General features: G+C 44.2%; 1 long non-coding RNA gene across 1 annotated transcript; it reads right to left on the bottom strand.

Moving 5' to 3' along the window:
- Positions 1–15,781: 15,781 nt before the first annotated feature.
- LOC115509758 lies at positions 15,782–20,464 on the bottom strand. The gene is made up of 3 exons (XR_003967483.1): positions 20,423–20,464; positions 16,598–16,723; positions 15,782–15,824 (listed from the first exon to the last, which is right to left on the bottom strand). It is a non-coding gene; the product is annotated as an uncharacterized LOC115509758 (long non-coding RNA).
- Positions 20,465–27,837: the final 7,373 nt, after the last annotated feature.

Genomic DNA, 27,837 nt, shown 5'->3' with positions numbered 1-27,837 from the left:
GAAATAATTGGTAAAATAAATCACAGAATAAGGGCTAATATCCTTAACAGAACTTCAGAGAAGAAAAAGCCAGATGGCCTGATAGAAAAATGGGCAAAAGATATGAATAGGCATTTCACAGAAAGTGGAAAGCAAATGAAAATATGTTCACCATTGCACATAACAAAAGAACTGTAAATTTAACCTATTCATTATCTTTCATTACCTTTCAGACCAGCAAAAGTCCAAACATTTGACAGTATATTCTATTGGTGAGTATCTGGGGAAACAGTCACTCTCCAACATTGTTGATGGGAATTCAAAATTACACAATCTCTGTGGAGAAGAGTTTTGTAATGTCCAGCAAACATGCATGAGCCTTTTCCCTTCAACCCAGAAATCATAGTTCTAGGAGCCTACCCCAAATATAACTACCAAAATTGTGAAATGACGTATGTTCACGGTTATTCACTGCAGCACTATCTGTAATAGCAAAGACAGAACAATTCGAACGCCCATCAGTAGGGGACCCGTTGACTACATCCCGAAATATGCACACAAGAAGTGCTCCTCCACTGTAAAAAGGAATAAGGATGGCCTCCAGAAATACACGGTCAGAAGGGTAAGAAAAGTGTGCTGTCTGTTTGGTTAGAAAAGAAGGAGGATTGCAAGTATGTGTTCACATAAACAACAGAGGGATAAAGCCAAAACTCATGAAAAACCGTGATCTCTAAGGAAGCAAAATGATGGCAATTTGAACGAGGGGGAAGGCAGACATGGAAGCTAAACTTCTCTGCTTGTATATTTTTTATAACTTTGACTTTTAGCACATAGATATTTTGCAGTATTAAAAAACCAAATCATCTTTAGAAAAGGCAACGCCTATCCATCAAACACAAACTGAGGCAAATGAAACCAACAGCGTATCAAGTGGATTTCATAATCACATGGAGAAGCATTTCAAGTGACTTTAAAACCCAGGCTTTTTTTTTTTTTTTTTTTTTTTTTTTTTTTTTTTAATTTTTTTTTTTTCAACGTTTATTTATTTTTGGGACAGAGAGAGACAGAGCATGAACGGGGAAGGGGCAGAGAGAGAGGGAGACACAGAATCGGAAGCAGGCTCCAGGCTCTGAGCCATCAGCCCAGAGCCCGATGCGGGGCTCGAACTCACGGACCGTGAGATCGTGACCTGGCTGAAGTCGGACGCTTAACCGACTGCGCCACCCAGGCGCCCCAAAACCCAGGCTTTTGACTGAAGAACCCCAGTGGGATAGAACCTATGGCCACAAAGACATCTTAAACCTTATTTCTCAGTCTTCCTAGTTATTCCACAGGACAAATGACCCAGTTTCACCAACAAATAACACGGATAAAAATGAAAAGAAAGACATTCTCTTCCAGACTAGAAAAGACTTAAGACACCTACAGCCCAATGCAACTGTGAACAGAGAGTTTTGAAATCATCAAAGCAAACTGAACTCTAGTATTGGGTGAGATTAAGAATTATTATCAGTTTTATTGAGTGTGATAATAATAAAGTGGTTGTGGGTTTTTTAACCCTTTTTCAGAGATTTGTTTTCTCCCTTATGTCTATAGATTTTTTCTAAAGTGTGGCTTCAAGTAAGTTTCCCAGGAACTAAGTGGTGCCATCTAGAGCTCCAGGGAGACATTCCTAGGACACTGAGTCATATGTCAAACACCTAAGTCAACGGTGAACTTTTCAGAAGGTGCAAGTGAGAATTGGAGCCTAAAAGGGAATGACTTTAAAACATATATTCTGTTGGATCAAGTTGATTAAAGTGGAAACAACTTTTTGGCATGTGTAAATCAAACCACTCAAGGCAGAGAACAGACTCTAGAACCAGGCTGCAGGTTCCAACTCCAGTTCTGTCACTTCCTCCTCTATGGCCTTGGGGCCAGTTACTTAACCTCCCCGTTCCTCAGTTTCCCTATCTACATAAGGGGAGTGATAATAATACCTACCTCATAAGGTGGTTGTAAGGACTAATTAAGTTATGTACACAGGAAGTGCTTAGAACAGTAACTGGTACATATGAAGCACGATATGTTGTTACTAAATACAATAAACCGTTTTTTATTTATTTCCTTTTTGGAATAAATTTGCCAGCCATATATTGCTCCTTTTAGTTTTCTAGGGAGATTATTGTTTCTAGAATTATTTTTGCATCTTGTTTTTTTTGTTTGTTTTTTTGAAAAAGAGAGAGAGCAAGCAGAGGAGGGGCAAAAAGAGAGGGAGAGAGAGACTCTTAAGCAGGCTTCACACCCAGCACAGAACCTGACTCAGGGCTCTATCCCACAAACAGGGCCGAAATCAAGAGTTAGATGCTTAATCGACTGAGCCACTTAGCCACCCCATTTTTTGCATCTTTAAAATTTTTTTAAGATTTTATTTATTTATTTATTTAAAAAAATTTTTTTAACATTCATTCATTTTTGAGAGACAGAGACAGAATGTGAGTGGGGGAGGGGTAGAGAGGGAGGGAGAGAGGGAGAGGGAGACACAAAATCCGAAGCAGGCTCCAGACTCTGAGCTGTCACCACAGAACCTAATGCAGGGCTTGAACTCACGAACCACGAGATCATAACCTCAGCTGAAGTTGGACGCTTAACCAACCTCCCATTTTTGCATCATTAAATAGTGAGCATGTTAGAAGGGAAATATAACACAACAGATCATTACATCTTCCCCCTAGCACCCTTCCCGCAAAGATGCGTCCTCTTCCGGTGACCCCTGGGGTCTGAGGAGTGGGGGAACACAGGCAGACCGACCAAGGGCCAAACAATCTCAGGACTACTTCCTCTCCAGGAAGGCTTCCTGCATCCCGTGGCCCAGGTTAGGTGCCCTCCTTGGCCTTTTTTTCCTCCAGTGGGTAACCACTACTCGAGGGCACACTCATCACATTACACTGAAATTCCATCTTCTTCATCTCCCTGCAGGATGGCACTTGACCATGAGAGAGCTTTGCCTTGCTCTCCTTTGTCATCCCTAGGACAGTGCCTGTCACACAGGAGCTGAGGACCACTTGTTAAACTGAACTGAGTTGCAGTATCACCCAGTGGAGACAGGACCTAGCGCCTGAGCAGGAAGGAGGAGATGGAAGGAGGGCGTCAGAAGGGAAAGGGGGCCACAGGCAAACTGCCAGTCCACATCTCTACTTGGGGCCCGCCTTGCCCATCAAAACTTAAATCCCACCTCTTTAAAAATAGGCCTGCCTCGTCTGACTCTTGATTTCAGCTCATGTCATGATCTCAAGGTTCGTGGGATTAAGCCCTGCATCAGGCTCTGTGCTGACAGTGCAGAAACTGCTTGGGATTCTCTCTCCGTCTGTCTGTCCCTCCCCCACTCATGCGTTTTCTCTCTCTTTCTCTCTCTCTCTCTCAAAATAAATTTTAAAGCATTTTTTAAAATCTTAAAAAAAATACGCTTGCCTAATCACTCTTAGTGTATGTTCATTGCTTCTCTGCACAATCATTCACTGAAGACCCCCCTCAAATACAATCCTGCCCCCAAAAAACTTTGGATGGGAAAAAGAGGTAAGTCTCATCAAAGGATACAATCAACAGAATGAAAAGGCAACTGATGAAACGGGGGAAAACATTTACAAATCATATACCTAATAAGGGATTAATATTCAGAATATATAAAGAACTTCCACAATTCAACAACAATGACAGGAAAAAATAAATGATCCAATTTTAAAATGGGCAAAGGACTTGAATAGACATTGCTACAAGACACACAAATGCGGGCTCTGTGCTGACAGCTCAGAGGCTGGAGCCTGCTTCAGATTCTGTGTCTCCTTCTCTCTCTGCCCGTCCCCCACTTGTGCTTTCTGTCTCTCAAAAATAAATAAATAAATGTAAAAAAAAAATTTTAATTAAAAAAGAAAAAGACACACAAATGGCCAAAAAGCATCTGAAAAAATGCTCAACATCACTAATCATTAGGAAAATGCAAATCAGAACCACAGTTAAATATCAACTCATACCCATCAAGATGGCTACTATCAAAAAGAAGAAAAAAAAACCTCACAAAGAACCACAAGTGTTGGCCAGGATATGGAGAAACAGGAACACTTGTGCTCTGTTGATGAGGATGTAAAAGAGTGTAGCCACTGTGGAAAACCGCATGGAAGTTCCTCAAAAAATTATAAGTAGAACTATCATCTTAACCAGGCACAGGACTGAACATTTGTGTCCCCCCAATATTCATATGTTGAAATTCTAACCCCATGTGATGGCATTTGGAGCTGGGGCCTCTGGGAGACGATTAGGTCATGAGGGTAGAACCCCGATGAATGAGATAAGTGCTCTTATTAAAAAGATCTAGGGGCGCCTGGGTGGCTCAGTTAGTTAAACATCCAGCTCTTGGTTTCAACTCAGGTCATGAGCTCACAGTTTGTGGTTTTAAGCCCCGCATCAGGCTCTGTGCTGACAGCATGGAGCCTGCTTGGGATTCTCTCTCTCCCTCTCTCTCTGCCCCTCCTCTGCTCTTTCTCTCAAAATAAATAAACAAACTTTTTAAAAAATTAAAAAAGAAAAAGATCCAGAGAGGGGTTCCTGGGGGACTCAGTCCATTAAGCATCTAATTCTTGATTTTGGCTCAGGTCATGATTTCATGGTTTGCATGTTGCATGCTGACAGCATGGAGCCTGCTTGGGATTTTCTCTCTCTCTCTCTCTCTCTCTCTCTCTCTCTCTCTCTCTCTCTCTCTTCCCCTCCCTCCCTCCCTCTCTTTCTTCCCCTCCCCCACTCGCTCTCACTCTCTCACTCTCTCTCAAAATAAACTTAAAAAAAAAAAAGTAAGGGGAAAAAAAAAAGACCCAGAGAGCTCCCTCACCCTTTCAACCATGTGGAGACACAACAAAAAGACAGCTGTCCACGAACCAGGAGGAAGCAGATCCCCATCAGACATTGAATCTGCCAATGCCTTGATCTTGGACTCCCCACCCTCAAGAACTGTGAGAAATAAATTTTTGTTGTTTCTAAGCCACTTATCTAGGGTATTCTGTTATTGTAGCCCAAACAGACTAACACAATCCATCCATGCCCCCTCTGAGCATATATCCGAAAGAGCTGAAGCAAGATCTCAAAGAGCTACTTGCACACCCATTCTCAGAGCAGCACTATTCACTATAGCCAAGAGCCGGAAGCAACCCAAGTGTCCATCAGTATGAACACAGGAGAGGCTCTCCCCTCTCCAGGCCCCCAGGCAGTGTTGGACCAGGAAGCAAGAGGTAACAGGCAGGTGTCTCCTTATCTTAAGGGAGCGAGGCTACATGGCTCTGTCTTCCACACTCCTCAAGGCAGCGGTTCAGGCCCTCTCTGCCCCACAGTATCCCTTTGGCATCTTCTCCCTCCTGTCCTCTTGCCCCAACGCCAAACTGTGAGATCAGATCAACAAGTCATTGGGCCAAGCAAACAACCATCCGGAAGCACAATGCCTGACTCTTGTCACAAACACCTCTGTTTTTTTCTGATTCTTTTAGATCCCACCCCCTTCCTTGGCTCCAGGGAATGGAGTAAATAGCCTCTCCTTTTTCAGTCCTCTTCTTCTATGGACTGATGGGGGAGAGGGGCAAGATAGCTCAGATGGGTGGGTGGGAGGGCAGTTCTGATTCCCCTTTATAATGGGTGAGGAGCCTGGCTGACCCCAACTTCTGGGGGCTTACTGGGGCTCTCTAAACTGAAATACCTTTGATTCTTACCACTAAACCCTAGCTCAAACTAGGGGAATCATAAGCAGTCAGAAGAGGGAGAGCTCATTCTCAAAAATAGGGAATGCAGGGGGCCAAGGAAACATTTGAACTGGACCTCCAAGGATAGGTCATATTTGGTAAAGTAGAAACTACTGGTCATAGGGTGCCTGGGTGGCTCAGTCGGTTAAGCATCCAACTTCAGCTCCGGTCATGATCTCACAGTTTGTGAGTTCGATCCCCGCCTTAGTCTCTGTGCTGACAGCATGGAGCCTGCTTGGGAGTCTCTCTCTGCCCCTCCCCCACTTGCGCTCTCTCTCTCTCTCTCTCTCTCTCTCTTTCTCTCTCAAAATAAATAAATAAAAATTAAAAAAGAAAAAAAAGAAACTACTGGCCAGGTGGGAGGGCGGGAGCAGAGGGCAGCGGGTGGTGAGCCCAGCAGAGATAAAGGCCTGTGACAAAAAGTTATGGGACTTGTAGTAGCACCATTTAGACATGTATGAAGGGGCCGTAGAAATGAGGCTGGTGCATGCCCACCCCCCCACCCCCAGGATTCTATCTTGGGTCTCATTCATCTTAGTCTGCCTTGAGGAAGGATGCCAGCAGCCATGCACCAGTCTCGGGACCAGGTTTGGGTTAGTCCAGGCAGATAAGCAGAAACACCAAAGTTCACTTGTGCTGCAGGGAGCTCTTTGCAATGGCTGTCAGTCTGGACACAGGGTGCATTTACACTTTACACTTTCTTTTGTCTCAAGACATAAAATCCGCAAAATTCCTTCTGCAGCCAATGCCCCATTTTTTTGTGGACTCCATGCAGAAGCTCTAGCTGTTTCTCTGTGACTTGGACCACACTCCACGCAGCTCACTCCAGCCTGGACCCTGCCCCAAATGCACCAGGTCTGTCCCGCCTGCCATGAATTCTCACCGCTGCACAGCCTGATCGTAGCATAAGGGGCTTTGCTCTAGGAAACAGGTGGCCTTTAGCTCTGAGCACTCACTTGTCGAGTGCCTTTGGACAAGTTAGTCTCTGAATCTCAAATTCATCAAAAAATAGGGTGAATCCAATCTGGCCTGACACAGGCTTACAGGAGGGAAGTAGGGTGCATGAACGTGCACAGAACAGGGTCCAATGACATACAAACATCAGAAGCGGTGACAGTGATGTGTACCTTTACATGCCAAAGGCAACGTGTCTCCTCCTCTCGAGGCCCAGAGAACATAAGTGCCTAAGAAAGAAGCAGCGTGTACGCTCCCAGGGGAGAGATGTGTGCACGGAGGACGTGATAAATAATACCGCCGGCTCAAAATAAACAGCGGTGTCACAAAACATTGCTTCCAGCCCCCTGGTGTTTGGGCTGCTCCCTCTCTCTGTTCCGCCTCCCTGCTCTTTCTCTCTCTTCCTACAGCACCGATCACCATGGTATCTAGGTACTCAAATAAACACATTAAGTTTAAAACAGAGCCGTATGTGGGAAGACACACTTCCCTTCTGAAGCCTTATCTCTCGAAGCTGAGCTTGGAAGGGAAGCGACAGGTGAAACTATCTCCCTGGATGATGGAACCTTGAGAAGAGAAGTAAATGCCAACCATCTAGCAAATGTCCACAGCGGGTAACACCTTATTAGCTGCCTGGAGATTTAGAGTAATGAGTCCTTGTCCCTTGCCCTCAAGGACTCACAGACTCTAAGGCAATAGCAGACTCTCCAGATATACAACCAGAGCAGGGACGTTAGATTACACCAGGGTGTGTCCCTGCCAGAGGCGGATACACACACAGATGACAGTTCGTCTCCGGAAAAACACCAGTTCAACCCTGAAGCGAGCTGTGCCTCATCTCACACTGTACCAGGGGCATCCCGAATGAGAGATGAAAACCGTCACTATGGAGATGTGTGAAAGGGAGGAGGGGGTGGGAGGGGAGACCTGCGGAATGGAGTGGGTGGAGCAAAACTGGGAAAGCTGATTCCAAACCAAGAGACGATTCTTTTATCTTACCATGGGAAGCCAGCCCTCTTCGAGGCAGAATTTGTAAGAGTCTCAACTCACGTCCAAAGAGGAGTCAGATCCTTGGTTCTGGCTCCCATTCTGCCACGATGTCCCCAGGTGACCTAAAGTGTTTACTTCATCGCCTGTGATAAATGTGGAGGTACAGACCTTCAGAGCTGGAGGAAACTCTAACACCTGGCCCATGGTTTACGAACCACAAGTCAGGATAGAACATCCTCATTCTATTTCCAAGGGCAAGATGTCTTCAAGAGGGTGTGGAGTGAATGTGGACATATTGGAGTTTCCGGGGACATGTCACTGTGTATCATCACAGGTGAATATTGAAAATAAGGCTGCTCCGGAAAGCCTGCGACAAGGGATGGTGGGAATGGGCAACTTTGCAGCCAGGATGTTCCTTCCCAGAGCACCTCCACATGGTCAGCAGCACCTGCTTGAATATCTCCGTGATGGGGGGGGGGGTAGTTTGAATACTGAGGCCAAAATCTGCTTCCTACTAACTTGCTCCTTGATCCCAATTTTGCCCTCTTATCCTCCAGAGAATAAATACCTTCTCTTCCATGTTCTAAATATTTAAACAGAGATTGGTCCTTGCAGATCATCTTTATTCTAAACCAAACATCCTTAGTTCCTCCAATCCTCTCTTGGTTCCCAGGCCTGTCTCTATGATGCTCCACCACCCCCCCACCCCCACCCCCCCCATTAGCTATACGTTAACCTACAATGCATCCTTTCAGAGATGGTTTGACCAGAGTCGTAGCACACTTTAGCCACAAGGGGAAGCTCAAGGCTCCTTTAATCTGCCTAGAAGAGAAGGAAGCTACTACTTGGAAAAGGGTACAGAATCAAGCAAACATTCTTCTGGCTTCTTCCATTCTCCTTGTTAGCATCTCTATCTCCTGCAAGCACACGCCTCTGGTCTTGTCGAAAGGACCAGGGTTTGCCTCCTGTGTGGGAAGGGAAGGTGCCTTTGCTCACAGGATCCAGGGGAAGCCAGGCAAAGCAGATACGGAATGGTTCGCCGACAGGTGTACTCCAGGCCAAGAAGGGCTGTGGTCCCTCTAGCCGGGCCTTCTCATCAACCAAGGAAACAGGCCAGATAAAGGGGCCCAGAGAGAGGCTTCTCACCGGCCTTGGGCCTAGATCTAGTCCCAGGGGAAAGGAGTGCTTGAGGCTTGCCCAGCCATGAGGGCTGGCTGAGATCTAGCCATCTCTATCTCCTTCCAACAGAGTAACAGCCAACAGTCAACAAGGAGTTAAGTGCACTCCAGCAGGATGCCTACAGCCCACAGCCTGGTGCTGCTTACTAATGTAAGCCAACATTGCATTTGCCTTTTGAACCACTTTCTCTATTGGCTCCTCTTGAACTCATGGGCTATGAGGAACAACTTTTTCCTAAAAAAAAAAAAAAAGCTAACCCTAGATCCTGCAAAGTTTGGCATCAGGAGGAGAAGTCCAAGAGGAAGGATGACTAAGAAACCCCTACTCTACCATTAATCTGTAGGTTCTCTCACTTCTGTCACCATGTCAACACTGCACCGGTACCCAGGGGCCACAGCCTTCCATTACAGTCGGAGTCTAAGTGTGACATCACCCCCCTTCCCTCGTCGGTTGCTTTTCCCTTGGCTCTGCTGGTACAGGAGCTGCCAGCATAGGAAATGGCTCCCACACAGCTCGTGTCCTGTGCCCTGCATACTGAAGGGATCCGGCAAAGAGCTCCCGTCAGCAAGTGCTCAGCCCCGGAACGGCGCGGACCGCAGGAAAGAGAGCACATGCCATAGAGAACTGCCTTCAGGTTCAAGTGGCCAAGGAAGTCCTGCAGATCCACCTTGGGCAGGTAGTGGGTTACACGGGCCTCCCTGAGCTTCTTGGCGGAGAGAGGGACAGTCGGGGCCTGGGTCCCTGCGGGAATGGGGGCTGCACCTTACCGAGCACTGTGTCCTCTGCCAGGCCCTCAAGTACTCTTCTGGCTCTAGAGCTGAGCCATCTTCCTCCAGCTCCAGGAGGAAGGGCTTGTCTGCAGGCCTCAGGGTGTCTCAGAACTTGTGCCCGGGGTCCTCAAGGCCGTGGCCAGATGCCCTTCCATGCCTTCTGGACAGGACTGTTTACTCTGCCTTGGCTCCCCGGGGCCAGCATTTTGTTCTTCACAAACCTAAGGTGACTGTTGGGAGGAAAAAAGAACAGTCTGTGACACCATTCCAACTTTAATGCCCTTTCTGGTAAGAGGCAAGGATACACAGAAATATACTTATGTCTGTGTACATAAATACATGAATTTTAAGTACTTGGAAATGTTAAAAAGAACTCTTAGGCAAAAGCACCCTGTTCTCAACTTAATTCCCACTTTCTCGAAGGTGGGACAGGTTCTAGCCCTGGCTGGGGCTGCGAAGGCAGGCCCCTGGAGGGAATCCTGAGTCTCCCCTGGCCCGGACAGCTCGCCCTCCCGCCGCCCGACAAGACGCATCAGGCAGGGGTCCATCTGCCCTGGGCTTGTCACGCAAGGACTCGGACACACCTCTGCTTCGTCCCCACCGGAGGGCGGGAGGGGGCCCTATGGGCTGCAGTGCCAGGTCCGCCCGCTCGGGGCCGCGCACCCCACCCCATAGGCTCCCAGCGCCCTGGAGAAGCCTGTTGATGGGCTTCTGGTCACCAGGTGGCGCACTCGGCTGTCAGCGCGCCGCTCCTGGGTGGCAGGTGGTTAAGGGAACCTAGGACCAAGGACGTCTCTGAGCCAAGTCGCCCGACCTCACTCCTGGGTCACACCAGCTCTGTGCCTGGAGCCAAGGGGGACAGGCAGTTCCAGCAGAATTCCTGAACAGTCTTTTAAAAAAAAAAAAAATCTTCCCACCCCATCCACCACTCACATCAATTTAAAAATAAAAAATAGCAATTCCTGTCAAAATAACACCAGTATTCTTCACAGAGCTAGAACAAACAATCCTAAAATTTGTGTGGAACCAAAAAGACCCCAAAGAGCCAAAGCAATCTTGAAAAAGAAAACCAAAGCTGGAGGCCTCACAATCCCAGACTTCAAGCTATACCACAAAGCTGTAATCATCAAGACAGTATGGTACTGGCACAAGAACAGACACTCAGATCAATGGAACAGAATAGAGAACCCAGAAATGGACCCACAAACGTATGGACAACTAATCTTTGACAAAGCAGGAAAGAATATCCAATGGAATAAAGACAGCCTCTTCAGCAAGTGATGCTGGGAAAACTGGACAGTGACATGCAGAAGAATGAACCTGGACCACTTTCTTACACCATACACAAAAATAAACTCAAAATGGATGAAAGACCTCAATGTAAGACAAGAAGCCATCAAAATCCTCGAGGAGAAAGCAGGCAAAAACCTCTTTGATCTTGCCTGCAGCAACGTCTTACTCAACACATCTCCGGAGGCAAGGGACACAAAAGCAAAAATGAACTACTGGGGCCTCATCAAATTAAAAAGCTTCTGCACAGCGAAGGAAACAATCAGCAAAACTAAAAGGCAATCAACAGAAAGGGAGAAGATATTTGCAAACAACATATCAGATAAAGGGTTAGTATCCAAAATCTACAAAGAACTTATCAAACTCAACACCCAAAAAAACAAATAATCCAATGAAGAAATGGGCAAAAGACAGGAATAGACACTTCTCCAAAGAAGACATCCAGATGGCCAACCGACACATGAAAAAATGCTCAGCATCACTCATCATCAGGGAAATACAAATCAAAACCACAATGAGATACCACCTCTCACCTGTCAGAAAGGCTAACATTAACAACAACAGATGTTGGCAAGGATGTGGGGAAAGAGGATCTCTTTTGCACTGCTGGTGGGAATGCAAACTGGTGCAGCCACTCCGGAAAACAGTATGGAGGTTCCTCAAAAAACTAAAAAATAGAGCTACCCTACGACCCAGCAATTGCACTACTAGGCATTTGTCCACGGGATACAGGTGTACTGTTTTGAAGGGACACATGCACCCCAATGTTTATAGCAGCACTATCGACAATAGCCAAAGTATGGAAAGAGCCCAAATGTCCATCAATGGATGAATGGATAAAGAAGATGTGGTATATATATTGAATGGAGTATTACTCGGCAATCAAAAAGAATGAAATCTTGCCATTTGCAACTACATGGATGGAACTGGAGGGTATTATGCTAAGTGAAATTAGAGAAAGACAAAAATCATATGACTTCACTCATATGAGGACTTTAAGAGACAAAACAGATGAACCTAAGGGAAGGGAAACAAAAATAATATAAAAACAGGGAGGGGGACAAAACAGAAGAGACTCATAAATATGGAGAACAAACTGAGGGTTACAGGAGGGGTTGTGGGAGGGGGGATGGACTAAATGGGTAAGGGGCATTAAGGAACCTACTCCTGAAATCATTGCTGCACTGTATGCTAACTTGGATGTAAATCAAAAAATAAATAAATTATAATTTATTATAATTTATAAGATTTATACATCCAAAAATAAAAATAAAAATAAACTGTAGTAAGGAAAGTTGTTGATAACAATGTGATAGTCCAGAATAGCATGGATACTAACAGCAATAGTGGGCTCTGTTTAAGAAGGAGCATGGGTTCCAGAATCAAAATGGGTTAGAATCCTACTTATTGACCTTGTGAACTAATCTCCATATCCCATTGCCTCATCTGCAAATGCAGGTAATTTACATAGAACTCACACATGGAGTTGTTAACAGGAATTGCATGAATTGATACACTATGTATGTGTGGGTACTTAATATATGTACATATTAAATAATATATGTACGTATAAAAGTATATGTGTATATCTATAAATTATATTATTCTATATGTACCTAATATATATGAAGTTATAGGTATATATGTAATATTATACAAATGCCTAACATAACACCAATAATGTAATGTTAGCTATATTGTATATTTCAGTATGCAACATCTATGAATTATTAATTTTTAAAAACATCTTTCATTCAAACGAGAAAGCCACACCTTTGGGGCTTTTTTTTTCTTTTTTTTTAAATATTTATTTTTGAGATGATCGGATTTTGAGACATTCATTTTGAGATGATCGGAAGTGTGCTCTGTGCTGACAGGCTGATGTGGGGCTCGAACTCACAAACCAGGGAGATCATGACCTGAGTTGTAGTCGGATGCTCAACCAACTAAGCCACCCAGGTGCCCCCGGGGCTTTTTTTTTTTTTTTAAGTTTTATTTACTTATTTTTGAGAGAGACAGAGAGAGAGCATGAGCAGGGGAAGGGCAGAGGGGCGGGGACAGAGGATCTGAAGCAGGCTCCATGCTGACAGCAGAGAGTCATTTCAGACTCACCAACTGTGAGATAATGACCTGAGCCAAAGTCGAATGCTTGCTTAACCAATTGAGCCACCCAGGCGCCCTTTGTTAGCTTTTCATATGGAGATTTTCAATTGTTTATAAAACTAGAGAAAATAATATAATGAACCCCCATGGCCCTATCACCTAGTTTCAATAATTATCAACACATGGCCAATTCTGTTCATTCTGTACCCCATGTCCCCTCCCGCAGTCACCTGGGTTATTCTAAAGCAAACCCCAGATCTCCTATTATTTCATTCCTACACACTTGACTATCACACGGTATTTCTTAAAGTTCAATATTTATTTAATATTGCCTCCATGCATCATCTGTTGTATTCATCAGTCTGCAATTTCCCCTGACACTGTCTCTTCCACACCAGCATTTGCCACAGAAATTCTAACTGAATACTGAGTCAGTAATGAAAACTTTGGAGCAACAGGTTTGGGGGTTTTTGTTGTTGTTGTTGTTGTTGTTGTTGTTTGGCTAAAAAGTATTTCACTTCTCAAAAAAGATGTGCCCTCTCCAAGGAAGGAACATTGCCTTCAGCCGCTGGCTCCCGCCTGGTGAGAATCCAGGGGCTGCTTGTTTATCCATGGAAACTCAGCACAGGCTGAATTATCACAGTCAGGGAAGGAGAGGTCTCCTAATTACACAGTCAGATTTCTGGCATGCAGAGCAGGATATGGTCCATTTTAAGAAGGAAACCACTTCTCCAGACACTTGAAGGTTTTAGGATATACACCCAATACTTCAGGGATTAAACCATTGTCTGCCTAGAGTGTTTCTTATACAGTACCAATGTCACTTTCACACTGAAAATAGACCGAATTTTTTTTTCTTCAAAGCACTTTGTAACTATGTTAACATTTTCAACCATCAATTTAACATACACAGGTAATACATCTGCCTAAAACTCCTTACACTGAGAGCCCTTTGAGACAGAAGAAAGGAGGGCAAATAATAAGGTCCCCATTCAACTGTATCTTTTTGAAACTCAGCCCCACTGTCACTACACACAATTGACCGACAGACAACGCTGACGTGATAAGAGGCAGGATCACGCTGCGCTTTGGAATGGTTTTGAGTTTCTCTGGAAAGGGTTATCTTATTTTCCAGTATACTTACTAACAGTAGCCAACGTCAGGGTGTCTCAGACTTTGTGAGTAGTGTCAATATTACTGTTAATAAGGGGGTCTCACAAAAAAAGCCTATTTAATCCTCACGAACCTATGCGGTTGGGAATATACCCATTCTACAAAGGAGGACACTACAACTAAAGTGCGAGGGAATCCAGGAACACACACACATACGCACACCCACACACATACAGTATCCCAGTTTGTAGTTTAAGAAGCTGAGTGGATTCGCTCACTGAATCGACACTGGTATACAAATCGCGGTGCTCTTCTCTTGTTATATTTATAAAGTCGGCATCTGTCTTCCACTTATTCTCAAAACAGGAAAAAATGTAACCATATCATATCAAGCAGAGAGAGTGTCTAGGCCTAGGTATATACTTCCCGATTTCCTCCATTCTCTTTCAGTCAGCACTATTACACCTTTTCCTGGACATTATTCTCCAGTATCTGGGTTGGGATTCCAAGAGCCCCATAGGATAGGTCTCCAATTCCTAGGGCCTCTGCACCTAGAGGATGAGACTCCTGAGGGATGAATAGAGCTGAGCAGCAGCTTACTCTCCCCTGAATCCTGCCTTCTGTCAATCGTGCAAGCCAGAGGCATAAAGGTCCAGGACAGTAGAGTCTTGTAGGGTCCAGGAACCTCACACACTTCCAGGAGAGGGGCAAGGAGGTGACTGTTATATCTATGGCTGTTGGCAGATGAGCTGAGGCCGAGATCAAGAATTCATCAGAATCCTTTCCTTCTTTTAAAATCTTGATCCTTCTGGTAAAATGTAATCTTCCCCTTCTCCACGTTACCATGATGGCGTAGGTGCATTTCCTATGCCCTCGTGCTCCACTGGTTTACTCGTTAGCCTCCTCACTCCATGACAGACTCTGTGAAGGAGGAGATGGGCCCGCTCATCTGCAGCTTCCTCGGGGCCCAACCTTAGAGAAAGTAGGAGCCCGACAAATGTTGATTGACTTTATGATTCAAATCACTGGGGCAACTTGCTATGACCTTGACTTGGCTCTCACACCATCTGCAGCTAACTTACAGTCACAAATCGCCTGGGGTTTTGTTCGTTTGCTTACTTAACACAAACATGCCAGGTGCCAAAGTTCCTTGCTACGTGAGGAACGGAGCAGCTTGAAGTCTCCCTGGGGTACTATTAACTATAAAATTTAAGAACGACTAGAGGTGGAGCTGGCGAGGAAAGAGTGGTTGCAAGATGTAGCTCTTGCCCTCAGTCATCCGTTTTCTCCTCCTGGGAGTCATCTGCCATTGGGCTAAAGTGGAGTGGTCTGCCTTGCTCGCTCAACAAGTCATACGTGAGACAAAGCCCAAGCTGACCTTCAGCGCACAGCATCATCCTCCGGATTTGAGGCGAACTCTCTCTGCGTCACTGCAAAGCCATGGCAACAATCCACAACTGGAAGATGTTACGGCCCCTGGACTTACTTGTTAGAAATGGGCATCTCTTGGGACGCCTGGGTGGCTCGGTAGGTTGGGCATCCGGCTTCGGCTCAGGGCACGATCTCACAGTTCGTGGGGTCGGGCCCCACGTCGGGCTCTGTGCTGACAGCTTGGAGTCAGGAGCCTGCTTCAGATTCTGCATCTCTGTCTCTCTGCTCTTCTCCCTTATGTGCTCTCTCTCTTCATCTTAAAAATGAATAAATGTTCTAATTAATTAATTAATTTTAAAAAAAGAAGAAATGAGCATCTCTTTGCTGACCGCTGCACCCTGAAGGAATCCGTTCCTCTTGCTGCCTCAAGCATCTCAGAGTTTGGCTGCCTTTCAAGAAGTGTTGCTAAAGTTAACATTTCTTCCTTCTATCCTATCCCGCTAAGACTTGTCGTAAGACACACTGCGTGGCATGCCTCCATCATTCCTTCTTTGCCCATGTCCACGCAGGACAGTTGTGTTGCTTGTGAGAACCTGGTGCGATCCCTGCAGTGATCTGCAAGTGCCATGTGAGCTGGGGTGTCCCGGCATCCCCAGGGTCTGCCCGCACCCTCCCCACTCAGGTCGTCTCCCACGCCACCATCAGCTCTATCTTCTTAGAATTCCTAGTCTCCTGGGGCCACTCCTCTTCCAGGAGTCTACAGTGGCTGTCCATCGCTTAATGGGGAGGGGAAAAAATGGCATATGTGGTGAGTCCCCGCTGCCCTACGTACCAGAGATTTCCATGCTCTATTTAAGCCTGTGAGGTAAGTGATAATCTCTTCGTTCCTAAGATGCAGGCTCTGTAGCTCAGAAAGGTTAAGAAGCTTGCTCCAGGCCATGCACCTTGTAGGTCACACATCAGCCAGGACAGATCCTGAAGTCCACACCCTCAACACCAGTTGCCCATGAGGGTAGAATACAGATTGGTAAAGCACCCCGGAATTCAAACATTCCTTCATCTGTCCCCACCTAACCGACACATCCTCACCTTCTAGTACTCTCCAGAGACATCTCGGCCACAGTCAGATGGTTCTCTGAAAGGCGCTCACAAACCTGGCTCGTTCAGGCAATGAATAAACACAGAAGGTGCAATGGTGTAATTGACCTCTCACAACTGGGAAAATAAATGGCACGGTGAAACCCCTAGGTCTCTGCCTTCGATGGCACCGACTGCCCCACCTGGGATCCTCCCTTTGTTATTGCCCTCCAACCAAGAGCCACCAGGATACACCTACGGTCAGCTGGGGCTTCAGGACTCGTCACAGTGAAGGCAACTGCAAGCCTCAGTAAGAGGGTGTAAAAAGGAGCTTATGACAGGATTTGGGATTGTGTTCCGTGATTCTGGAGAGGCTTCAAGGAAGTGGGGCTCTGCTCAGGATAAGATGTTGTCAAGCAGAGGCGATGCTATGATTGGTACCTTAATTCTTATCTAGAAGGCAGGGGCAGGGAGCGAGCCTACAGGTGTAACTGATGAAGAAGCAGCAGGCACTCATATTACCCATGAATAGAGGCATGTTTGGTGGTCACTTTTGTGACCTGGACAATTTCTTGCTTTTGATCGTGGTCAGACGTGATCACAGTTACAGATGGGTCTTGTTTTTGTCTTAAGCCACCACAGTTACAGAGTGGCCTTGTCTGACACAGGTGTTCTGTGAGATTGTCTATGTTTATTTAACAAGAGCGTACCACAGACTAGTCAATAGTGTGAGGCCGGCTGCCTTTCTCTTCTCTCGTTCCACTTTCTCCGTATTGCTGGTGTTACAGTTCGCACATTTGATGTCCCCTCCCCACAATCCTGTCTGGACCCTAGGTCTCTCCCTTCACTGAGTTTCTGCCTCCAACATACAACTTAGCACTCCCTGTAGACATGTAGATATGCCCACGGAGGCTGAACCAATGTAGAGGGGTGCAGGCATTTTTGGAGACCAGCCTGGAAATGCTGATGTGCACAGGGAGCCCCAGCAGGACCCACTCATGTGACCACCCCCACCCCCCCCCCAACAGCCGAGAGTAACTGGGGAGGGAGAGGAAAGGGATTCCTCCTTTCTGAAGAGCCAAGGTGCTGCTGGGGTTTGGGAATCTGAGGGAATGTGCTGCTACCTTGTATTCCTGGCAGATCCCCAGCACAGAGAGCGTGCCCTCGGGGAGGACACCTGCCTGGATGTTGTGCTAAGGAGAGGGCTGGCTTGGAAATCACTGGGCAAGATCCAGTGGGAGCTGTGAGTACTGCAGAGTGAAAGAACCATTATATGACCCAACATACATCCACAGATTGGGAGACAAAGGTTATGCCATTTTTGTGCTTTACAAAAGCACTTTAAAAAAATCGTAATACCCACTCACTGTAACAATGGAAACATACTGAGTTACAGAAAGACTTTTTAAAATGCTTCCTTCCTCCTCTGCCCGATCCTACGCTCTTAAAGGAGCTGAGGTTAGCTTATCAGATCATTCCACCCTTCTATGCTTCTACAAACAGAACTGCCTATTTAGAGTCTCACTTTTGCTTTTGACAAAAGCGCGATCATGTTCTTCATGTTATTTTACCACTTGCTTATCTGCACTTAACAAAATGTCTTCTACACCTTTCCAAGTCAATACATATAAATGTGTGGTTCATTTCATTTGATGATTGCATAATATTCCATAGAATGGATGTACCATAATTTATTAAATCATTCCAGCGTTAACCATGGGGTATGGTTCTCTCTCATTAGCTTTGTTTGCTGATTGTTACATCTGGGCTAGTCTTATTTAGTTGTAATCTCTTAATTAACAAGGACTGTGTCTGAAATACAAATTTCCTTCCTAGAACCTAACACATCATTGCCTACACACATCACACATTTGACATGACATGAATATTCTTTTAATTTTGGAAATGTTCGTAATGTCTTCTTTTGCTAAAAGGAAGACCGTTCTTAGGATGACAGGCTCATATTTGGCACGTTTACTGAGCAGGAGGAGATAATTTTTAATTTCCTAATCCCATATGGTCCAATTTTTCTCCATATGTCAATCTCCTTCCCAACACGTGCATCAGACTTTCCCGCGGAAACGCCCTTGTATCACTACAGCAATCATTTAAGTTCAAACCTCTGCACCACAAAATAATTCCATTTTCAGAGCAAGGGTGCCTATTCAAACACCTTTGTTTTAAAAGATGAACAAAATGGGGCACCTGGATGGTTCAGTGGGTTGGGTGCCTGCCTCCGGCTCAGGTCATGGTCCCACGGTTCGTGGGTTCGAGCCCCACGTCAGGCTCTGTGCTGACAGGTTCAGATTCCATGTCTCTCCTCCCTCTCTGCCCCTCCCCCACTCATGCTCCATCTCTGTCTCTCAAAAATAAACATTAAAAAATAATAAATAGGGAGGAGCCAAGATGGCGGAACAGCATGGAAGCTTTTTGTGTGTCTCGCATCCATGAAATACAGCCAGACCAACACTAAACCATCATACACACCTAGAAAACTGATTGGAAGATTAACACAACAATCTGCACAACCTGAACCACAGAATTCAGCAGGCACGCGACATGAAGATCTGAACTTGGGGAGCAAGAAGCCGTGAAAGGTAGGGAACTCCTTTTGTGGGTGGAGAGAGGACAGAGTCTGGGGAGGGGGGGAGCATACGGGAAAAGCACCCCTCCCCAAAAGCAGCTGGAGAGAAAGTGGAAAATTGGAAACAGCCGCAGGGACTAAACTAAAAAGGGAGACAGGAGAGAGGGGAGGGTTTAAATTCCACTAAGACTGTAAACAAGGGGAGCGCAAAGGTTGCAACTCCGCAGCTCGATACCTGGCGGTGCTCTGGTGGGAAAGGTGAATCCCCAGGAACAGAGTGGGGTCCGGGAGGTTCTCGGGCCACATGGGAAAAGCGGTTCCATCGCTGGAAGGACATTTGGTAGAGACTGTTGAAGCCACCTGGTCCCAGCAGACCCCGGAAGGCAGCCACATTCGCTGGTGCTGGGGCAAGGTCATTGAGGGTAAAACCTGGTGCCAGATGTGTGTTGCAATTTTCCATAATCCCTGAAACGCTGATGCTACACTGTCTCGCGATCTTTTTGGGGGGCGGGCTGGGTGCAGCCGACATTTGGCCATTGCTCATTCGGCCATTGTTCGGTGAGACCCTCCCCCAGAAGGGCGGACCGGGTCAAAGCCGCAGTCCTTCGGAAGTAAGGGGCCGGGGAAAACAGCCGCATCTGAGACAAAACTTGGGAGAGAGGTACTGCCTGGGGCCTGATCATGGAGAGTGAAAAAGTGGGGAGTGGACAAGAGCTGAAGACGGAGAACAGTGCGCAATTGCTGATCCAGGAGAACAGACTGGCTGGCTGGGTGGCGCCATTTTTCACGGCTCCTGCGCATGCGCATGCGCACCTACGAGCACGGCAACAATCCACCCCAGTAGGCTAGCAGCGCCATCTAGTGGAGTGTGGAGCTGTTACACCGAGCCCCGCCCACTTGGGCCAACTTTGTTCTTCACGAACACAAGCCTCACTGCCGGCTAATTTATGGACTATAAACAGCTACATGGACTGACCTCTAGGGGAAAATGAAGCAATTTCAGTCCTACTTCAATCTGTTAGCAGGTTCATCTATTCAATTTTTTTTCTTTTTTTTCTCTTTCTCCTTTTTCTCTTTTACAATTCTTCTCTTTTTCTTGAATACAGAAAGAGAAAAAACTCATTTTTATTTTCAATTTTTATTTAAAATATCTGTCTTTAATTTTTATTACTATATTTTTTACTTTTGTGTAATTTTTTTCAAATTCTACTTTACTTGCATCATTTTATTTTAGTCTACTTCAGTGTACTCACCTTTTCAAATTTTTAAACAATTTCCTTTTTTTCTTTCTTTTTCTCTTTTTCTTTTTCATTTCCTTTCTTTTCTTGAACGCAGAAAGAGAAAAAATTCATTTTTACTTTCAATTTCTTTTAAAAATATTTTTATTTAACTTTTATTACTATATACTTTGCTTTTATGTAATTTTTTCAAATTCTATCTTACTCCCATATTTTATTTCAGTCTACTACAGTGTATTCACTTTTTCAAATTTTCAATTTCTTTTTTCTTTTTTCTCTTTTTCATTTCTTTTCTTTTCTCTTAAATACAGAAAATGAAAAAATTCATATTTCTTTTTAATTTTTATTAAAAATATTTTTAATTTTTTTCTACTATATTCTCTACTTTTGTGTATATTTTTTCAAATTCTATTTTACCCACATCATCTCATGTTAGTCTACTTTAGTGTATTCATTTTTTCAAATTCTCAAACGATTTCCTTCTCCCCCTTTTTTTTATTTCTCTAATCTGTCAAACCACTTTCAACACCCAGACCAAAACACACCTAAGATCTAGCATCATCTATTGGATTTGTGTGTGTGTGTGTGTGTGTGTGTGTGTGTGTTTAACTTTAATATTTTTTAATTTTAATTTTTTTAATTTCAATTTTTCTAGCTCATTAATTCTTTCTCTCCCTTCAAAATGACAAAATGAAGGAATTCATCCCAAAAGAAAGAGCACAAAGAAACGACAGCCAGGGATTTAACCAACACAGATACAAGCAAGATGCCTGAACCAGAATTTACAATCACAATGATAAGAATACTAGCTGGAGTCAAAAATAGATTAGAATCCCTTTCTTTAGAGATAAAAGAAGTAAAAAATAGCCAGAATGAAATTAAAAATGCTATAACAGCTGCAATCACGGATGGATGCAGTGGCAGCAAGGATGGATGAGGCAGAACAGAGAATCAGCGATGTAGAGGACAAATTTATAGAGAATAACAAAGCAGAGAAAAAGAGGCAGACTAAGGCAAAAGAGCACGATTTAAGAATTAGAGAAATCAGTGACTCATTAAAAAGGAACAACATCAGAATCATAGGGGTCCCAGAGGAGGAAGAGAGAGAAATAGGGGTAGAAATGTTATATGAGTAAATCATAGTGGAAAACTTTCCTAACCTGGGGAAAGACACAGACATCAAAATCCAGGAAGCACAGAAGACTCCCATTAGATTCAAAAAAACCGACCATCAGCAAGGCATATCATAGTGAAATTCACAAAATACTCAGGCAAGGAGAGAATCACGAAAGCAGCAAGGGAAAAAAAAAATACCTAACCTACAAGGGAAGACAGCTCAGGTTTGCAGCAGACCAATCCACAGAAACTTGGCAGGCCAGAAAGGAGTGGCGGGATATATTCAGTGTGCTGAATCAGAAAAATATGCAGCCAAGAATTCTTTATCCAGCAAGGCTGTCATTCAAAATAGAAGGAGAGATAAAAAGTTTCCCAGACAAACAAAAATTAAAGGAGTTTGTGACCACTGAACCAGCCCTGCAAGAAACTTTAAGGGGGACTCTCTGAGGGAAGAAAAGATGAAAATATATATACCAAAAGCAACAAAAGATTAGAAAGACCAAAGAACACCACCAGAAACTCCAACGCTACAAGCATCATAATGGCAATAAATTCATATCTTTCAGCACTCTAAACGTCAATGGACTCAATGCTCCAATCAAAAGACACAGGGTAACAGAATGGATAAGAAAACAAGATCCATCTATATGCTGTTTACAAAAGACCCACTTTAGACCTAAAGACACCTACAGACTGAAAATAAGGGGATGGAGAACCATCTATCATGCTAATAGTCAACAAAAGAAAGCCGGAGTAGCCATGCTTATATCAGACAATCTAGACTTTAAAATAAAGACTGTATCAAGAGATGCAGAAGGGCATTATATCATAATCAAGGGGTCTATCGACCAAGAAGACCTAACAATTGTAAACATTTATGTGCCAAATGTGAGAGCACCAAAATATATAAATTAATCACAAACATAAAGAAACTCATCGATAGTAATACCATAATAGTAGGAGACTTCAACACCCCACTCACAGCAATGGACAGATCATATAATCAAAAAATCAACAAGGAAACAATGGCTTTGAATGACACACTGGACCAGATGGACTTAACAGATATATTCAGAACATTTCATCCTAAAGCAGCAGAATATACATTCTTCTCCAGTGCACACAGAATATTCTCCAGAATAGACCATATACTGGGACAAAAATCAGCCCTAAGTAAGTACAAAAAGATCGAGATCATACGGTGCATATTTTCAGACCACAATGCTATGAAACTCGAAATCAACCACAAGAAAAAATTTGGAAAGGTAACAAATACTTGGAGACTGAAGAACATCCTACTAAAGAATGAATGGGCTAACTAAGCAGTTAAAGAGGAAATTAAAAAGTATATGGAAGTCAATGAAAATGATAGCCACAACCCAAAACCTCTGGGCCACAGCAAAGGCGGTCATAAGAGGAAAGTATATAGCAATCCAGGCCTTCCTAAAGAAGGAAGAAAGATCTCAGATACACAACCTTACCTTACGGCTTAAGGAGCTGGAAAAAGAACAGCAAATAAAACCCAGAACCAGCAGAAGACAGGAAATAATAAAGATCAGAGCAGAAATTAATGTTATCAAAATAAATAAATAAATAAATAAATAAATAAATAAAGAACAAAGTGAGGCTCCAAGGGATTAAAAACTTGCCAAAGTCCCATGGCCGCTCAGCAGAGCGCCTGGGGCTCGGACTGATCGATGACTCCCTCCCCTGCACAGCACAGCCCCTCCAGGGCTTGGGGGTGAGGATGGCTCAGCGCACAGGCAATGGTACTTTTATTTGAGGCAGATTGGAAAGTAGCTTATTATGTTTCTCCAAGACTTTGAAACAGGTGACTAGTGCCACTCGCTACCCACCGCTCTGAAAAGGGAACTCCTTCTACCAGATACTGAGTCTATAGTTCATTTCTCCCACTTCTGCTCTGGTTCCAGTTTGCAGTCTTCTCTGCATCCAGCAGTGAACTGGGTGGTGAATGCGCCTCTCTCCTCATGTTCCTCATGATCCCTGGCATTCCAGTGTGCCCTGGCCTGGAGCTGGAGCTGTTCACTCTCTGGTTATATAAGGGTGAAATCCACCAGGCATGGACCGAGAGGAAACCCTTATCAAGAATGGATCCAGATTTGCAGGGCCTACAGCTTATAAAAATTTGTAAGATCATCTTGAATGGGAAACAATGCAAAAAAATCTTATTTTTTGCTATTTATACAAACGCAGGAACGCATCACTAGGTCCCCTCCTTGTGCCTTAGAAGAGGCCAGGCCCTGGAAAGTGAGGGGTGCTGAAGATTAATTTTCTTTAGCTTCAGGGTAAAATTGCCCCTGGGCCTTACATAATGTAAAGTAGAACATACCTGGGGCGCCCTTTCTGATCCCTCACATGTCTTTGAACAAAGCTGGTCAGACCCCTTTGGGAGGTAGGACACACAGTAACCAGAAGCCTTGGGGTTTTCAAGACAATTACTATTTCAAATATTTTATCAGACCATATGTCAAATGATGTCTCTTGAAAAAATGTAGGTGGTAATGTGATAGAAAAGAGGTACAAAAAAGCAAAGAAAACAAACAAATAAATAAAATAAAATAAAATAAAATAAAATAAAATAAAATAAAATAAGGGGTGCCTGGGTGGCTCAGTCGGTTGAGCGGCTGACTTCGGCTCAGGTCACGATCTCGCGGTCCGTGAGTTGGAGCCCCGCGTCGGGCTCTGTGCTGACAGCTCGGAGCCTGGAGCCTGTTTCAGATTCTGTGTCTCCCTCTCTCTGACCCTCCCCCGTTCATGCTCTGTCTCTCTCTGTCTCAAAAATAAATAAACATTAAAAAAAAATAAAATAAAATAAAATAAAATAAAATAAAAACCAACCCTCTTCCCTCTCCCCACCAAATGAGTCCAAATGGAGACAGAACTGCTACTTGCTTCCTATGGATGTTCTGCTTCCTGTCTCAGAATGGAAGAAACAAACCCAGGAACTTCAATAATGGAGCACAGCCGGGGCACCTGCGTGGCTCAGTCGGTTAAGCGTCCAACTTCGGCTCAGGTCATGATCTAACGGTTTGTAAGTTCAAGCCCCGCATCGGGCTCTGTGCTGATGGCTCAGAGCCTGGAGCCTGCTTCGGATTCTGTGTCTCCCTCTCTCTCTGCCTCTCCCCCACTTGTGCTCTGTCTCTCTCTCTCAAAAATAAATAAAATGTGGGGTGGCTTGGTCAGTTAAGCGTCCAACTTTGGCTCAGGTCATGAGCTCACGGTCCGTGAGTTCGAGCCCTGCGTCGGGCTCTGTGCTGACCGCTCAGAACCTGCAGCCTGTTTCAGATTCTGTGTCTCCCTCTCTCTGCCCCTCCCCTGTTCATGCTCTGTCTCTCTCTGTCTCAAAAATAAACATTAAAAAAATTTTTTTAATTAAAATAAATAAATAAATAAATAAATAAATAAAATGTAAAAAAATAAATAAAAAAAATAATGGAGCACAGCCTCTGCAGAGACAGAAGTGTCTACCCTCTAAGAAAACAGCAGGAATCTTTAAAAAGAAATCACCTTCCCTTAGTAGGCAGCAATAATCACGTGGCCGAGAAAATCCTGCCTCCTTAGACTTACCTTGGGTAAGAAACAAAATGTAGTCAGAAAGGACAAGTTGAGTTCCAAAGACTGGAGAACCTTCTTCTAGTCCCTGTCGTCAGTTTTCCATTCCATGGTAACCACGCCCGAGACTTCAGAGCAAAACATTGAAGCGGATGTGCCGTGTAGGTCTCCCATCCCCCAAAGACTCAGGCTCAACTGTCCCACAGACTTCTCACGGGCTGCCAGGGAACAGATGTGCGGCAATAAGCTATTCACCAAGCAAGAATGGGAAGAGGTGTTCGTTTTGCTTTCCGGGAAACACTCTCTATCTGAAAGGCAGAAGATAACATGGGCAGCACTTCCAAGGTTAGCACAGTGCATTTGCGGCTTGTTCATAACGGTAATAGTGATGACGTGCATAGCTACTGTTTACTGAGACTATGTGCTATAAATGTATTATCTTGTTTAACCCACATAACAACCCTATCACTATTCCTATTTTACCTGCGAGAAAACAGAGATGTTAAGAAGCATACCTAATATCATACAGCTAATAAGTGCTACAGCTGGTACTCAAACTAGTTCTATCATCAGTTCTAACCAATGTGTTTTCCTGTCTCCTTTAATGGCCATTTGATAGATATCCGAGTGATTTACTAAGAAAGAAAGGAAAAAAGGAAGTGAGAGAAGAAAGGAGGAAGGGAGGAAGGAAGGGAAGAAGGAAAGAAAGAAAAATTCAGTTAAACATTTCCACAAAGATCAGCCAGTCCCTGCCTGGTGGTGATGTCAACCAAAACTGCTGTGGGGCAAGCTCCGTTCCCTCACCATTTCCAGCAGCAGAATAACCTGGGCACTTAGGAAAAAGGCCAGTTGTTGGGCCCATTCCAGACCTACTGAGTCAGAATCTCCGGGGATGGGGCCTAGGAGTCCTCCTGACACATGCCTCCCTCCACTACCACCCCGACCCCCCAGGCAATTCTGTCACACTGCTGCTTGCCCGATGTTTGAGAACAGCTGCTTGTCGACAGGCCATGCCTCCTGGCTCACCTGGGAGACCCAGTTGTCCGAGCATAAGTGGCAAGAGCACCCCCTTTATTCTCCTAAGTGTTCCAGTGCAGACAATCCATTCGCATGTGTGTATCTCTGTATTTTTCGTACCAAAAATCAGACCATATTGTACATGCTATTTTATAACCTGGCTTTTTTTTTATTTGACGATTCCTACTTTTCCATATAAATGAAGTTTTATCTTGACTAATCCATATTCAGATTTCTTCAGTCATCCCTGAAATCTGGTTTAATCAATATGTAATCATTTTATAATGGTTATAACTATTATAATTGCTTTATAATAACAGTTTTCTCTTCTCAACTGAAAACAGTTTCTTTTTTCTTTACAACCTGTCCTATCAACTAGACCAGGCTAGATGCACGATGGGCCATGGCATCTTTTGGATTTTTCTGGATACTTGTTAATTAGTTTGCTCCCCTGTTTTCCATATTGCTTATCAACTAAAAATTAAAGTTTCATGGAGTCAAGTTTGGCTATACATCGTAGGTAATGTTTACTTTACCTCTGTATCACATCAGGAAACAGGTACCATCTGGTCGACCTACCATTATTGATGCTAAGATCAACCACTGGACAAAGGTGCTAACTTTCTGATCCTACGATGGGAGAGTTACATTGTTTCCCTTGCACCGAGGAAGTAATCCGTACAGGCTCACTTTGGCTTTATATGAACATACAGTCTCCCATCAACCATACACCTAATGCTTTTAGCACCATTGATAACTATTGCCTGAGTTAGGGATGTTGCAGAATGTTGACTTGCTAAATCTATCAATCCTACTACATGATTGGCAGGTAGTGTTTGGTAAAATCGAGATTTTTATGCATCATCTGAGGCCATTTGGTTACCAGTCCCTATTGAAAAGGAAGGTTAAATTTCTTTTTCTCTACCATTTTCCAACTGAGGAGCTAGTTTAACAGCCACATGGGCCCGATTTCTGGAGTCAGTTGTGCAATATCTGTGTCTGTGCTCAGACATGATTGGCAACCAGAAATACTCTATCAAAAAGAGTATCCATAAGTGTTGACCTAAGCTAACTACAATTTTCACATCTGACCCTCAAGCCACAATCTTGTACTGCATTTCTTTGAGCTCAGGAAGTTCTTAAAGAACACTTAGTTTATGATAAAACACATTCTATTGCCTCTCAGAAATGAGCTTTCATTAAGTAGAGGCAGAATTGTTCTAGTTAATGGGCTTTCAAGAAACATGAGCACTGTACCAAGCTATGGGACAATGATTCTTTGTGTTTGCAGTTTGACATGTGGCATAGGTCTTTAAAAAGAGTTAGCATTTCCGAGGGAACATACATCAGACACTGTGGCATGTTCAACAATCTCTCTCATTGTACATGTCCTTCTTACATTGTGACTCTGACACTCCTGGCAGTGAGAGGTGTGGTCTGTGTTCCCTTCCCTTGAATCTGGGCAGGCTTACAGCATGGCAGAAGTGACACTATGTAAGAATACACCACCATTTTTTTTTTCATTCGCTTGTTGATGGACATGTGTCTGTTTTCAATTTTGTGCTATTACAAATAAAGCTGCTATGAACATTTGTGTACAAATCATTCTGTGGACATGTTCTTTCTTTTCTCCAGAAGTAAGTGGCTGGGTCATATGGCAGGTATATGGTTTAACTTTTAGGAAACTGTCAAATACTTTTTGCAAAGTGTTGAAACACTTTTTG

This window comes from Lynx canadensis, chromosome A3 (genome assembly GCF_007474595.2).
Source record: "Lynx canadensis isolate LIC74 chromosome A3, mLynCan4.pri.v2, whole genome shotgun sequence".
Classification (NCBI taxonomy): domain Eukaryota; kingdom Metazoa; phylum Chordata; class Mammalia; order Carnivora; family Felidae; genus Lynx; species Lynx canadensis.
Note: the sequence above shows the minus strand (reverse complement) of the source record. Positions and strands in the feature narration are given on the sequence as shown.